Source organism: Rhinolophus sinicus, linkage group LG02, assembly GCF_036562045.2.
Source record: "Rhinolophus sinicus isolate RSC01 linkage group LG02, ASM3656204v1, whole genome shotgun sequence".
Taxonomy (NCBI): Eukaryota; Metazoa; Chordata; class Mammalia; order Chiroptera; family Rhinolophidae; genus Rhinolophus; species Rhinolophus sinicus.
In genome coordinates this window covers 184969664-184984701 of record NC_133752.1, presented here as the reverse complement: position 1 = coordinate 184984701, position 15038 = coordinate 184969664, and the positions used below count along the sequence as shown (strand labels likewise).

Genomic DNA, 15038 nt, shown 5'->3' with positions numbered 1-15038 from the left:
GTGGTGTAGGGAGAATCATCTTGTCTTTAAGGGGCAGGCTTATTAGGGCAAAGGACAAATGCATTGCATTATAGAATCTTGTCAGAAGGTTCTAGTAAATGCGACAATACCAACTTTTCATGACTAATGTAATGAAGCTTTGCCCTTGATACCTTCAGAAACCTCTAAATATTTTTGGTAAATGGAACAAAATGGTTTATTAAATTTTTAAAAAATAGCTCTACAGAAAAATAAAAAGACACATTCACAGTGGCCACAGAAAATATGAAACACCTAAGAATAAATTTAACAAAAAGTGTGTAGGATATTTAGTTTTGTAAAATTTTCAGAATTACAGAAAATAAGCTTTCAACATGTAGAGAGACAAACCATATTCTTGGATGGGGCAACTCAATGTCATCAAGCTAACTATTCTTCTCCAATTGATTTATGGACATAAGACAATTCGAATTGATATTCCAATGGAATTAAAATACTAATTTTAATTTTCAAAGTGATTCTAAAGTTCTTAGAGAAAAATATATGTGAGAATAACAATTTAAAATAATGAGGGCAATTTGAATATCAAGTTATTTAAACCTATTATGAAGCTATAATAATTTTAAAAATACTACTAGGAACAAAAATAGATAGCTCAGTGGAACAAAGTAGAAAGCTCAGACACAGACTTAGGTATAGATATAAAAAATTAGTAAGTGATAAAAGATTTTCAAATCGGATGGATTATGGAATAAATAAATAAGCACTGTTATGATAATGACCCACTATTTGGTAAAAAAAAAAGTTACCAGAAGCATTATACCAAAATCCAGAAGGATAAATACAAGGTAATGAAATTTTATATTAAAAAATTATAAGAACATGTAGATGAGTCTAAGCAAGAAAACAAAAGTGTAAATCACGAAGGAGAAGATAATGGATAAATGTGTCTAAATAAATGTGGAATTTCTATATGTAAAACAAAATAACACAAAACAACTGAGAAAAACCAGAAACAAAGGCAAGTGAGTAATTAGGTAAAATATTTGTAATATACATAACTGACAAAGGATTAATATTTCTAATATATAAAATGCTCTTAAAAATCAATAAGAAAATGATGAACACTTCCATAAAAACAAGCAAGATCATGAGCAGGCATCCAAAGAACATTTTCTGTCTTTGCCCGACTTTACTTGTTAACATCAGTGGATATTTTTGACCGTGCCCTCTCCTTCCAAACACTGTGGTCTCTTGGCTTTGCTGATACACACTCCCCTGTTCATCTCGCATCTTTCCGGCTGCTCCTTATCTGTCTATTTTGTTAGTTCCTCCTCTTCTATCTGGCTTCCTTAAGACTCTTCTCCTCTCATGGTTTAATTTTACCATAAGCCTATGTCCATGGCCGTAGTAATTGTCCATATACACGTGATTCACATTTATTTCTCCAGCCACAGAACCATATATCCAACTGCCTACTTAACTCTCTACTTGGATGATGTCTCCAAAGCATCTCAAACCCAACACGTGTAAAATTGAACTCACAGACATCCCTCCACAATCGGGTTCTCTTCCAGCGACCGTCTCTCCATTTACTACCTTGGAGTAATCCTTGACACTTTTCTCTCCTTTACTCCCTCCCCATTTCATCGCTGAGCCCTGACATTTTTTTCTCAAACTTGTCCACTTCTTCTACCACTGGCTTTCTCTAAGCTGTCAGGACTGTTGTATACAGTTGTGAAGATTACTAATAAGCATCTAAGATTCTTCTGTGTCTTTTCATGGCCTGATACCTCAGTTCTTTTTATTGCCAAATAATATTCCATTGTGTGAATGTATCACAGTTTATCTATTCACCTATTGAAGGACGTTTTGGTTGCTTCCAGTTTTTGGTGATTATGAATAAAGGTGCTATAAATGTTTGCATGCAAATTTTTATGTGTACATAAGTGTTTTTTTTCTTTTTTCTTTTTTTTTTTTTTGCTTGTTGTTGTTGTTGTTTGTACATAAGTTTTTAAATCAGTGGGGAAATACCTAGGAGCATGATTGCTGGGTCGTATGGTAAGACTGTCTTCAAAGGGCTGTACCATTTTGCAATCCCACCAGCAATGAATGAGAGTTCCTGTTGTTCTGCATCCTCACTAGCATTTGGTGGTGTCAGTTTTATTGTTTTGGCCATTCTAATAGGTGTGTAGTGGTATCTTATAGTTGTTTTAATTTGCAATTCCGTAATGACAAAGTTGAGCATCTTTACATATCCAATTGTTGATTTTTAAAAGTTCTTTGTATATTTTGATATAAATTGTTTATTAGACATATATTTTACAAACATTTTCTCCCAAAATGTGGTTTGTCTTTTCATTCTCATAATAGTGCTTTTCACAGAGCAGACATTTTTTTTTTTTTAAATTGAGGAATATTGGGGAACAGTGTGTTTTTCCAGGGTCCATCAGCTCCAAGTTGTTGTCTTCAATCTAGTTGCAGAGGGCACAGCTCACTGGCCCATGTAGGAATGGAACCGGCAACCCTGTTGTTCAGAGCTTGCACTCTAACCAACTGAGCCATCCAGACACCCCCAGAGCAGACATTTTTAATTTAAAAAAAGTCTAATTTAAGTCTAACTAGTTTTATAGTATTTCATTTTATATTTGGATTTATGATCCATTTTGAGTAAATCCAGGTTCTTTTAAAAAATTTTTTTTGCATATGGATGTCTAATTGTTGCAGGACCATTTGCTAATTAGACTATCTCCATTGCATTGTCATTGCCACTCTGTCAAAGATCAGCTGAACATCCGTGGAGGATTTTTATTGAGAGTGCCTTGAATCTATAGCTCAAGTGTTTTAGCAACGTTGACTCTTCCATCTATCAACATGGAATACCCTGCTATTTCTTTAAATCTTCTTTGATATCTTTTATATATATATATATATATATATATATATTTTTTTTTTTTTTTTTTTTTTTTTTTAAGATTTTATTGGGAAGGGGAACAGGACTTTATTGGGGAACAGTGTGTACTTCCAAGACTTTTTTCCAAGTCAAGTTGTTGCCCTTTCAATCTTAGTTGTGGAGGGTGCCATTCAGCTTCAAGTTGTTGTCCCTTCAGTCTTAGTTGTGGAGGGCGCAGCTCAGCTCCAGGTCCAGTTGCCGTTGCTAGTTGCAGGGGGCACAGCCCACCATCCCTTGCGGGACTCGAGGAATTGAACCGGCAACCTTGTGGTTGAGAGCCCACCGGCCCATATGGGAATCGAACCGGCAGCCTTTGGAGTTAGGAGCATGGAACTCTAGCTGCCTGAGCCACCGGGCCAGCCCCCAGATACTGTATATATTTTGTTAGACTTACACCGAAGTATTTTATTTTTTGGGTGCTATGATAAATGATATTGTGTTTTAAATTTCTAATTCCAATTAATCATTGCTGGTGCATAGGAGAGCAATTAACTTTCGTGTATTAACCTTGTAACCTTGCTATAATTGCTTATCGGTTTCAGGAGTTTTTTGTTGATTTTTTTTTTTCTACATTGACGATCACATTGTTTGTGGACAAAGACTGTTTTATTTTTCCTTTCCCAATATATCTTTTATCTCCATTTCCTGTCTTTGTGCACTAGTTAGGACTCCCAGGATGATGTTGAATAGGAGGGGTGAGTGGGGACATCCTAGCCTCATCTTTTCACCAGCAGCACCCTCCCACCCTCATTTTGCCACAAAACCTTCTATTCTTTTTTTAAAACTCTCAAATCAATTTTCATTTCCACGAAAAGCTTTCCTCAGTTCATATCACCACCACTTTCATGGTTCTTTTCATAGTATGAATTTATATTTATTTGTGTGATTATATGATGGCCTGTCTCCCCAACCATTCTGACAGCCTGGCTGGCAGAGCCCAGGTCTGTTTGGGTTCATCCTGTATGTACAGCGCCCAGGACATTGCCTGCCCACAGCAGATACTCAAGGTGCTCAGTAAATGATTGGTGCAGGAATGGATTCATTAAAGAATAAATACTGGATTTCATTGGTTCTACAAAGCAGGCTTTCTCCAAACATCCCATTTCTGAAATAGAGATGCACTTGCATTTGGTGGCGTTCAGAGTTGATGAAGAACATATAAATTGTTAATCAATACAGTATTCTGTTTCATTAGTAATCAAAGAAATGGAAATTAAAATAACAAGATGCTGTTTTTCAGTTACCAAACTGACAATTATTTTTGTATATAATGAGTTTTAAAAACAATAATATTGGTAAAGGTGTGAGGAAATAGATATTAATACTGTTTCATGGTACAGTAAGAGTTTATATTGAGATAGTCTTTCTGGGTAGCAATTTGGCAATGTATATCTAAAGCAGGGGTGTCCAAACTGCAGCCCGCAGGCCGACTGCGGCCTGCAATCCATTTTTAATTGGCCCACAGCAAAGTTCAAAAATATATTTAGTTTACTTAAATAAATCAGGTGAGGCAATACGTACTTCACCTTGAGTGAGTGGCCCGGCTGTTTGTGTATTTTACCACATATGGTTCTTGGTAAAAAACATTGAAAAAAGTTTGGACACCCCTGATTTTCTAAAGTCTTAAAAATATTAATATCCTGTAGGTCGTTCAATTTCTAACAGTTTCTCTAAGGAAATAATTAGGGATGTTTAAAAAGATTTCTGCCAGTAATTCTCACTGGATGACATTTTATAATACTGAAACATTGACTTATGATAATCTGTAAAATGGGATACAATCCAGTCATAAATATGTGCATTCTCAAACAATTCTTAAGGATATGGAAAAATATTTACAATACAATATGTTTCCCAATAGGCTATAAGCTCTATGAGGTCTGGAACACGAATATTATATTCAATAGATAGTCAACAAGTAACACAGTACTGACATATAAATATTTGTTGAATATGGAAGTAAAAAGCACGTATTAAACTTATGGATGATACCAATTTTAAGTTAACAAAAAATGACGGTGGGGACACACAAAAGATCAGAAGCACGTACAACAGCATGTTAACAGAGAGTATCTTTGAATGAAGCAATTATGAGGGATTTTTCTTTGCACTTTTCTGCATTCTTCAATTTTTCTGTAACGTATGCATATTATTTTATAATGAGAAAATTTAGTTTCTTGTCTATTCCAACTATGTGTTGGCGCTGAGTGAACATGAGGGTGTAGTCAGTGGGAGGCAGGATTCACGGATGAATACTTCTTGAAGCACATAGACTGTTGAATTGAGCATTAAACACGATGATGGACATTGTCCTTTCCAACCTGAGACCCTGACAGGAATCTGAACCCAGTAATCCTCCTGGAAAGTGCAAAGGCCCCTCCCTGGGCAGGAGCCCATCCCCCGGCTGTTTGTCCAGACCACCCTCATCTGCCTTCTCCGAGCAGCTGCTTATAGTTCCTAGGTTCCCTGTCGCGTGGCTTGGTCCCTCAGTTTTCGTACCCACCTCAGGCCCCTTTGCTCCGACGGCGCCTGTGGACAAACGGCTTGGACTCTGGCCCTCAGTGCTCTCTCTCCCTTGGCTCTGATTTAGTGTTTGCTCTCCAACTTGAGGCACAATAGCTGTGGTTCAAAGCCACCAGGCCTCCTTGCAGTGCTGAGGGCTACAACTCCACGTGCTATGCTTGGCGTTCAGAGCCTAGAATGCTGCCTGACACATAGATGCTCGATGACTGTTTACTCTGTGCCTGAATGGTGACCCACAGAAAGGTTGGCAGAAAGAAAGCAGGGGGGTAGTTAAGGTCTGGGTGGCCTACAGCCCGTGCAAAGGAGCGGGTGAGGGACAGGGAACATATCTGTGTCAAACACCTTAGGCACAATAATCTGAAATGTAACAGACAAATGTAGACGTGTAGATATTGGCATGTCTGGAAAGAGAAATTCTGAAAATAATGACTGCAATACTATGTATTAAATTCGGTCTTCAAGTTTAAATAATTTCTGTATATTTTCATTTGTGTCTAGTAAGGTGTAACTATACACACACACACACACACACACACACACACACACGGCATGCTCCTTATTTTGTTCTTATAACATTCTGTTCTTTCTGTTCAGTAATTCAAGATAGTTGGCAACAGAGGGCAGAATTGTGTAAGGAATTTAAACACCTTTTTCTTCTTGCCTGAAAATCACCCCCAAATACAAATTATAGCACTATACGGATTGAGTTATAGAAATACTGTTCTTTGACTCTCTGGTTTTCAAAATTTACATACCAAGATTATTTAAAACCTCTAGAGTTATTTTTCATGTCATAGTTTAAAATACTTGGTAATGTATATAAACCTGAACAAAAAGCAAAATGCTGATCCCTTGAGAGAGAAACACTGAAATGCAGATCATGTATTTAACTCCTGTATGTAATGGGAGCTCTTTGTTCCTTTCCAAATATGCTTCAGGATTATTTGCTGTTCTTCCCATTCTAGTGCTGGAATGCAGGCTTTCAGAGGATACTGCCACAGACAAATGCCAATTAATGTTCTTCACTGGAAGATTTTTGAAGCTTATGGGCAAGACCAATGAAACTGAAGAGTTGTTCTTGAGTGTTGAGAACCTGTTAGGACAGATAATGTGGGTAATAATTTTAAATCCTTCAAATGATATTCCCTTTGTGTTGGATAGTTTCAAATATCCTTTACATTTGTTCCTTTACAATTTAGTTCACAAATCAAGGAATCAATTAATTATATTTATCAGTGAGGAAGTGATGATTTTAATTAAGGCCCACAATGGATATTAATGACGAGAAGCAGTAGATAGATGGGAGTCACTGTAGAATGAATGAATACTAATTGGTATCATTTGGGGAGAAAAAGGAATGTTCATAAAGCAAAAGGGGAAGTTGAGTAGTGGATTGGAGTGAATTAATAAAAGACTGGTTAAAAAGTTGGCTATAATTTTCATAAAGATGTTAGGGAAGGTTGATTGATTATCTTGTCTTTATATTAATTTATTTTCCCTGAACTATGAACGTTTCACTTTGTTGAATGCAATGAAAGTTTTACTCATAGCCTATAACTACTAACTATGCTTAAGGTGATGCTTAGGATGATGTTTAACTGCCCTTTAAGACAATTATAAATTTTCACTAATTTTAGTATAATTTGTGGACCAAGGATAGCACAACCCAAGACAAAACTGTCTTTCTTTTCAAGCAAAGACTTTCAAATTTTCATAAAACACTGCCTCCAGCCCATTGGCCCACATCTCTCTCTATAGAAGGAATTCTGTGTAAAGAGACTTGTAAGATTCAATATTGCAAGTCCCTTTACGGCAGAGACTATGCTTATGTACCAACTTTTGTGTCCTCCATGGCATATGACAACCCACAGGTGTATAATAAATGTGACAAGTGCATCAATTTGAATTTGCAGATATTTCATCTCCTCAGAAGGTAGCATGGAGTAGTGAACTGAGCACGGCTGTTTTCAGGCTGACGCAGATTTAAAGTTCTTTGGCACTGACCACTGTGTGACCTTGGCAAGAACGTTAACCTCTGATTCAGTGAGTTCTCCTTGCTGAGGATTCTAGTAACTATCTCCTGGGGCTGTGAGCAGGGTTAAGTGCAAAAGTGAACAAAGCGCTTCACACAAAGTGTGGCACATAGTGAGACGTTAAGAACTGGTAGCTATTTTGTTATTACCACCTATGTGTTATAAAGCAACTGAGGCCTAGCTTAGAAATCATAAGAGAGTTTGATTTAAGCCATTTTGACCACTCTTCATCTTTCGGAGAGTAGAGTCCAGTGATTCTCTGCTGTCTTATTATGACTGGAATTTCGCCCTGCACCACATGTTTTTTTCTCCCCCATGAAATCTCGATGTCTATCACTGACTCGTGTCTGTCTGGAAGCACCAATTATTTTAGGAGGTGTTGAGTTTCTGATTGCCACCATTTACTCATTCTTTCACTTACCTCACATTCACTGAGGGCCTTGCCCAGCCCGAGCACAGTGCCAGGGTTTGGGGCAGAAGTGACAAGTGAGGCGGGTACAGATTCTGCCCCCACGTAGCTCCCAGTCTGTCAGGAAGCGTGGCTTGTGAAATACGCTGGTCGTGAAGGGAGGAAGCTGGCTTTGTAGGAGGCGTGCCAAAGCGTAGACGTTCCAAAAGTGTGGGGAGCCATGGTACAAAAGAATGTCCCACTTTGGAGCACTCCTTTTGGAGGCACCAATCTTATGATTCTATTCTCGAAGTGTTTTTGCAACAATTCCTTGAGACTGGCCCCCACAGAGACTGCTAAACGAATTTTCTTGGGGCTCTGAGGGCGCTTCCAAAAGAGAGGTTCTAAAACGGTTTCATAAGGCAGTAATGACTTCTTTGAAACATGTGTCTCCCATTCTTCAGGGGAAAGATCTTATTATTTGTGACGCATACGTTCTGGACTCGACTTTCTTCAGCTTAGGTTGTTTTACAATTTTAATATAGTGCTTTTCAACTGGGAGGCAGTTTTGTCCCCCAGGGAATATTGGACAGTGCTGGAGACCTTTTTGGTCACAACTTGATGGGGGTTGCTACTGACTGCCCCCTGCCCCGTTCCTCCGCCCCTCCACACACACACACACACAGCACAGAGTTATCCTGCCCCAAATGTCAGTGGTGTTCAGGTTGAGAAACCCTGATTTAAATGGCATGTTGGTTTAAAAAGTAGGTCTCATTACTCTCCCTGCTACTATTTCACAGTGAGTGCCCCAGGCAGCTATTTGTGAAATCAAAGGATACATTTGTGAAGGGTCCTCTGTTTATGCAGCAGAGGCTCACTTGTCTAGAAAAAATGTACAGAGCAGGGCTTGGGAGATAGGTCTGGGTTGGACACCCTTGCTTTCCTACTTGACTCGTAGACGGGGGATGGATAAATGAGGTCAAAAAATTGAAAGTGAAAAATGTTCAGGACAGAGAATGAACAAACTGATGTAAGAGGGACAGTGGTACGTTTTCAGGGAAATAAATGTCATCTACTCTTTCTCAACTTTGTGTGCCTGCATTAGCAGCTGTCACTTCACAGACAAGTTTCTTTTCTTCCTCGCTTCTCATTTACTGTCGTTTGACTTCTACCTCCACTGACCCCGTTTTCTTCTCCTGTGGAAGTCACCAGGGACATCCTAAATGCGTGTCTGTACTTTGGTCTTGTTGGTCCTCACCTGCGTCAGTGTTTGACAGTGTCAGGCGCTCCCTTCCTGAAGCAACATTCCCTTTGCTTCTGAGATGTCCCCACCCCCATGGTTATCTTCTCTGGTTATGCCCTCTTGGTTTCGTTCGTGGGTTTCCTCTTTCTCTCCCTGACTCTTGTCCAATGGTGGTGTTCTCTTGGGTTCAGTTCTCGGACTCTACGCTTGTCTCGGTCTTAGCACCTTCACCACACCTGTGTAGGGCTTCAGCCATCATTCTGGGTGGTGATGGCTTCTTGTCTCCATCTTCTCAGACCTCTGTCATCAGCTGCACATATGTGCACCCATCTGCCTATTGGACATCTCCATTTGGGTATTCCAGAGTATTTGGGTGATCCAGAGTCTCCATTCTGAAGACAGGACTCATCCATCCCCTTCTCCTGACAAAAGGCTTTTCCCATCTTACCCAGTGCCGAAAATATAGTATTATCTTAATGGTACATCTTCAGGACATTTATCATCAGTCACTATACTAAATTCATTATACATTTTCTCATTTAATCCTCACCATAACGCTATCATCTTCATTTTGAACATGAGAACACTGAAGTTTAGGAGATGAAGACACCTGCCCAGCTTTGAAATGGCAGAGCCAGGATTAGCACCTGGGAAGTTGGATTGCAGAGCCTCTGTGCCCAGCTGTGCTGTCACGTCCAGGCCCGCCTGACTTTACAGCTCAGGATCCTAACCATGTCATTTTATTGCTCGTGGAGATGCCCCAGTGCTCCCAGCACTAGGGCCACAGCATTCAACATGACACCAAACCTTAGCAGGTCTCCCTTCACATCAGCATTCTTCCTCTGGACTAACTGGTCTCCCTGCCTGTAGCCTCACCTGCTTCAGTTTATCCTCCACACGTCCACTCAGGAGAATTTTCTAGAATGCAAATAGGGTCTCATCATTCTTTTAATGAACACTCTTTGATATTAAAGTCCCAAACCCTTAGATTTACACTCAATGCCCATCATGAGCGGTCGGTCCTCGGATTCAGTCTCCAATCTCTCCTCCTACCTCAGGAAATTCTCTGAGGGGAAGGATTAGTCTTACTCATCTTTGCACCTCAGCCCTAGCACCAGCATTCAGTAAATGTATGTTGAATGAATGAATGAATGAATGAATGAATGACTGCAATGCTTTTTCAATGCAAAACTAACTAAATTTCTCTTTTCTAGAACCAAAGCAAGCAAGCAATTGAGTATTATGAACAAGTAATAAAAATGAAGGAAAACGCAGGCACTCTGGTCAACTCTTCACTCCTCAGGAAGCAGCTGGGCATCAGCCTGAGTCATACTTTGTGCAAATCACGTAAATTGCTCTGATCTGGTTCCATTAGGAGCTGGTGACTTTTCCCTTTGTTTCACCTGCATACTTTGCTTATTAAAAATGTCTTCATTTTTGAAGTGAGCAACTCCTATTCCACATACTTTCAACCTTTTTTTTTGCATGTACTTTCCCTCATTAGGAAGTGTCTTAGTCTGTTTGGGCTACTAAACAGAGTACCACAGACTGGGTGGCTTAAAAAACAGGAATTTATTTCTCATAGTTCCAGAGGCTGAGATGTCCAAGATAAAGGCACCAGCAGATTCAGTGTCTAGTTAGGGCCCATTTCCTGGTTCCTACGTGGCCATTTGCTGTGTTCTCATATGGTGGAAGGAAGGGGCTGAGAGCGCTCTGGGGTCCCTTCTATAAGGGCACTAATCCCATTCATGAGGGCTCCACCCTTATGACCTAATCATCTCCCAGTACAGTCTTCTTGGGGGCTAGGATTGCAATGTAAGAATTTATGGGGGAAAAGGGGCACACACTGAGTCCATAACCGAAAGATATCTTTTTATTTTTATTTTTTACTTTATTATTTTTTGGGGGAAGGGGAACAGGACTTTATTTGGGAACAGTGTGTACTTCCAGGACTTTTCTTTTTTTTTCCAAGTCAAATTGTTGTCCTTTCAATCTTAGTTGTGGAGGGCACAGCCCAGCTCCAGGTCCAGTTGCCCATTGTTAGTTACGGGGCGGGGGTGCAGCCCACCATCCCTTGCAGGAGTCGAGAAGTTGAACCGGCAACCTTGTGGTTGAGAGCCCGTGCTCCAACCAACTGAGCCATCTGGCCACCCGGCAGCTCAGCGGCAGCTCATTGACTTCAATTTAATTGTGGAGGGCGCAGCTTGCTGGCCCATGTGGGAATCAAACCAGCAGCCCCCTTGCCCAGAGCTCGCGCTCTAACCAACTGAGCCACCCATCGGCCCCAGAAAGATACCTTTTAAAAGATTTTTCCATCCCATTTCTCATTCCTCTGTAGGCAGACCGCCATGCCCAACCATACCCTCCCTACTTTAGTCAGTATGGGTTCCCTTCTTTCTCAAATTTGGTTTTAAGACACTGTTTTACAGGAATAGCCTTTTCATACTTCTTCCTGTGACACTAAAGCAACACGTGACTGGAAATAATAAAATGGCTGTTCACATGGGCCTACCTTTGACGTTACTTATAGAACATAGACCTCAGAGCTGGCCCAGGGATCTGAAGGCATGCTGATTGAAGGCCAAAATAAAAATTTAAAAATGAAAGTTAAAAATTGCAATAAAAATTTGGCCTTAAATCTTCCTAGGAGGGGAGTTGGGTTCATTCGCTCCTCTTGCTACTTGTTGCTTCTGTTATTACTGTTTTGTTCCCCTTCATGGGAGGAGTTTCCATTTTTCCTTTAAATTTCTTCCATCAGAATGTTGATCTTCTTACCTGTGGTTTATAGTGAATGTTTGGTTTCTTCTACACTGGTGCCAGCTCAGTTAGGTGGAATTTATTCACATGTCGAGGATGGTCTTCCATGGTCACTCTTAGAGAACCCCTCAGAGGCCTCACGAGAGATGGGGCCCACTTTCCAGGCTCTTGCCAGGGACCAGAATGGCCGGACTTTACCTTTTACTGTCTCAGGACTTGGTTGGCCCAGTAAGCCATTAGCTTGTTCTGTAAATAGTAGCCACTCAGTGGTTTCTGTCATTTGCCTGGAATGTTGCTGCCAAACTTGGTGGTTGAGGAGAGTGGAAAATTGAATTGCAAGTTGCAAGTAATGCTTGGACAGAAAGTTGGAGACAGGCCACAGCTGGAGGGTGGGGTGGGGTGGCGTGGGGGTAGTCAGGCGCATGAGTCCCACAGGGCAGTGCCTCCCACCTTCTGTGCGTCTGATGAGTGGGTTTCCGGTGTGCCAAGTAGAGACCTCTCAGCCTTGGACGGCTTTGTTTCTTTCTTCTAATAGGCTATAAAGAAATCTCATTTTCTATAAGTGCTGGGACTATACTTTTGGAGTGCCACAGGGCACAATCTTCTTCAGAACACAAGTCTGGAGACACTTTGACGGTCAGGACTGGGGGTGGGGGTACTGCTGTCATTCAGTAGGTGGAGAGCTGGGATGCTGCCAAACGTCTTACAATGTGCAGGACAGCCCCCCACAACATAAAGCTATCCAGCTGCAAATGTCCAGAGTGCTGAGATTGAGAAACCCTGACTTAAACCAACCATTTTCCCCAGGATGTATGTTTACCGTCCATTTTACAATCAAACATTGTTTTCAGTCTTGTCATTTGCTGGGGGGAGGGATTGTGGGGGGTGGAGGTGGGGGTGGAGGAAGGCTTCAAATACCTGATATCTGCAGGGAAAGAATATTTTCAATCTATAGATTTAGGAAGAGGTATGTGTGTGTGTGTGTGTGTGCATTTTGTTTACAACCAGAAAATGCAGATGTGAATCTAGAGAAAATTTATGGAAAAGGAACTAGGATATCTAATCTGGTTGCTTCGTGTAGTAGTATCCTGTTACCAGTTTTGGCATCTGGTCTATGATGGAAGTATAATACATTCATTTACGTTCAGATAAGAAGGTGTATGGAATCAAAATTGCAGTGTTTCTGTGACTTCTTAAATAAGTCTTTCCAATATGTTTCAGTTTTGCAGTCAATTTTCCATATGGTTATGACCAAGTATTTTTTCTGTAAGAAGCCCTTTCTTGCCACCATCTTATTGTTTTTATTTCCTGCTGTTGATTTATTTAATATAAGGCTTACTTGTGCCTCACAGGAGTATTGTAGATGGTTAGTCCAGCTGTTCATGTGGGATTCTTGTACTTCTGTTTCAATCCGTGACAGTGAGAGCAGACCAGTATCTTCAGCGCACAAGGTGACAGTATTGGGAGGAAAAGTAGACTGTTTATAGAGACTTTTGAATCAGTTGTCCTTCAACATGTAAGAAGTATTTTTCCTACGTAGAGGAGGAAAAAATTTTCCTTAACTGTCTCAGGGTCTCTGGCTGGGCCTAAAAATTACACTGAAAAGACAGACTTTACCACCCTCGTTCCACTGGACCCTGGGGACAGAAATCTGGGAGGCCACTTTGGTAGGAAGTTGAACCTTCTGCAGCTTTTGTCTGAGGTCCAGGATCTCTTAACTGCAGCTTCCAGACAGAGGGAGGTGTCTCAATGATGGAATTCCACTTTCACCACCCAAACTGTGGGAGATTGTTTTTCCCTGTCCCCTCCCTAGGTTCTCCCCCATGGGGTCCTGTAAAATTAGACTAATAAAAGACAGATTAACGAGGGAACAGAAGGCTGAAGTTCCCTAGCAAAGGCATCATGCTTACATATTTAGTGACTAACTGACTCCAGGGCATGGTTAGAACATGGGGTCTGTGTACCTAACGAGGGTGAGGGAGGGGGAGAAAGGGCACTTATAGAAAAGCAAGTGATTCGGGGGGAAGATAACTGGGCCCTGAGTAGACCAGAAGATATGTTTTTGTAACAATGCCTGCCTGGGTGTGGTGCCAGTTTTTTGTGTCCTGGAGGAGAAGTTTCGAGTTGCTCTTGGGTGGGGTTTTATGACACTTGAGTCCTGTTGGGAGGCTCTGCTTTTAGGCATGTGTTGGCAGTTTAGGAATTCAAATGCCTTCAGCTCAAAATAATTCTTAGATCAATGTGGCATACTTTGGGGTGGCATACCCACATCCTCTTTACCTACCTTTAATGGAAAATGTCTGTCTAAATGGAATGTGCCTGAGTGGACTCCATAAAATCAGAAGTAAGCCAGAGCCACGTACGGTTGGGACTCGTCACCATTAGGTATTTTTAAAGAAGTCTTAGGCCCACTGTAAAAGTGTAACCAAGCATTAGTCATCACAGCATCCCTCCTTAAAGTCGACGATGTATTTTTGCACTGAGGAAGAACAACTGTGGTATACTGAGGATTACACTGTGTTTATTCAGCAAGTATTTACTTTAAGTGCTTTATACATTGTCATCCATGGCGGAGTTGTGAGGGTGTGTCATTTTCCCTGACTAGTGTGTAGATCTGGGGTGGTTTGGGAGAATCATTCACCCTATAAAGATAAGTAAGCCTGCTACCACTTCTACCTCAGAGAATTCAGCAGGAACCTGCCCAGGCGAACGGCAGCTCAATTGTAAGTCATTGCTTGCATCTGCCTTTGCGATTTTAGTTTGAAGTCTCATGTATGAAGCTACTGTTTGTTTCCTTTGTCTGCAGCCCGTCTCCCTTTGGTGTTCTGCAGGGAGCTGCTTATCAATTTGAAGTGGTCCCCTAGGCCTCCCACTGCGGATTTTATGAATGCCACGTGGACTGTATTTCAATTCAGATCATCCTAAATTCTAAATTTGGTAATAGTGTCTTGGCCTTTCTGGATGCAGTAACAGGAAAAGAGAAACAAATGGGAACTAGGAGTGTCCTACGTGTTCTGGGGGATACAAAAGCAAAAGGCGACAGATAAACTCCTGCCTTCAAGGAAGGTCTTGTTTTACTAGGAGGCAAAACAAATCTATAATAAAAAATGTAACACATACCTACAGGTTAAAGCATAACCTGGTTGGCGAGGCCTGCGCTGG

At 40.9% G+C, this 15038-nt stretch overlaps 1 long non-coding RNA gene across 5 annotated transcripts in view; it reads left to right on the top strand.

Annotated features, from left to right (window-relative positions):
- The window catches only part of LOC109445818 (uncharacterized), a 45139-nt gene extending 34574 nt beyond the window's left edge, over positions 1–10565 (top strand). For 3 of the 5 annotated variants that reach the window (XR_012494073.1, XR_012494077.1, XR_012494075.1), the window contains 3 exons: positions 6421–6565; positions 7369–7498; positions 10334–10565. This is a non-coding gene — a long non-coding RNA (uncharacterized LOC109445818). The remainder of the gene's footprint in view (positions 1–6420; positions 6566–7368; positions 7499–10333) is intronic. The other 2 variants (XR_012494074.1, XR_012494076.1) reach the window with 2 other exon arrangements.
- The last annotated feature ends 4473 nt before the right edge of the window (positions 10566–15038 follow it).